Source organism: Volvox carteri (genome assembly GCF_000143455.1).
Source record: "Volvox carteri f. nagariensis unplaced genomic scaffold VOLCAscaffold_5, whole genome shotgun sequence".
NCBI classification, from domain to species: domain Eukaryota; kingdom Viridiplantae; phylum Chlorophyta; class Chlorophyceae; order Chlamydomonadales; family Volvocaceae; genus Volvox; species Volvox carteri.
Window position 1 is genome coordinate 2562089 of NW_003307548.1, and position 1325 is coordinate 2563413.

Consider the following 1325-nt stretch of genomic DNA (forward strand, 5'->3'; position numbering starts at 1 on the left):
TACGCTCTCTAACTGGGTACCTAGTTCCCGCCATTTCCACATCAGGCTGATTGATTCCTTGCCCGTTCGCACTGCTGGAAGGTCCAGCCCCAGCCGGCGCCCCCTCGCCACCCAAATGCGGCGATCCCTCGCCGACGGTGCTACCTGGTGTCCCTTCGCCAGCCCTAGGCAGCGATCCCTCACCAGATAAACTAGTGCGAAACTCCTCCTCCTCGTCGGCATCGGACTCATAGTCGGAGTCCCCGGCATTACGCCGCCGGCCGACATTAGACTCATCAAAACGAACGTTAGAAACTACGGCAATAATGCCGTCCTCGTATAGTACACGATACTGTCCACCGTTCCCGTATCCGACAAGTATTCCACGCCTGCTCACCGGGTCGAACTTGTCGTGCTTGACGTCGGGTACGTGGACGTAGGCAACGCATCCAAAGACTCGCAGGTGACTGACGTTCGGACGAACGTTAAAGAAAGCTTCGTACGGAGTGACGGTTGACCCAGCACTTGGCGACACATTCCTAAGATAGTTGGCTGTCGCTAACGCCTCCGCCCATAATGATTTAGGCAGTCCAGACTCAACTAGCATAGCCCTAGTCTTGTCCAAAAGAGTGCGATTTAAACGTTCTGCAGCTCCGTTCTGCTCAGGGGTGTAGCCTACAGTAGTTCCGTGTAGAATACCCCTGGAAGCGAAATAGGCCTTCGTGCGAGTATTAACGAACTCCCCGCCACGATCTGTACGCACCTCCTTAACCTGCCTGCCAGTAGCGCGCTCCAGTTTCGCTATCATAACCACCATCTTCTGGTAGACCTCCTCCTTGGTCGCTGTAAACGCAACAGCTGAAAGACCAGTATGGTCGTCAAGCAGGGTTGTCACGTAACGCGAACCACTAGGCGAAGGTTCAGGCATAGGCCCACACACATCCATGTGAATGAGCGCGAGAGGCTGCGCTGCCTTATGCCCAGATAACGGAAAAGGACCACGTGTATGTTTAGCAAGGACGCAAGTCTCACACACACACATGCTGGCTGATTGTATGCTGTGTCGGTCAACATCAAATCCAGCTACCATATTATGACGCAGCAACGTCTCAAGGTTGCTGTATCCCAAGTGGCCATACCTTCGGTGCCAAAGTGCTGCACGTTCAGCTCCGATACCCACGGCAGCACACACTGCATCACCACCAGAAGGTATCCTGTTGTCTTCATGCTGCGTCCTCTTCAGAGCTCCCGTACCTCCACTGCTGTAGCAGACGGGATACAAGTCCCCATCCCGCTTTCCAGTCAGCACCAATTGGTTCTGTACGTATACTTCGCCTGTCCGCCGC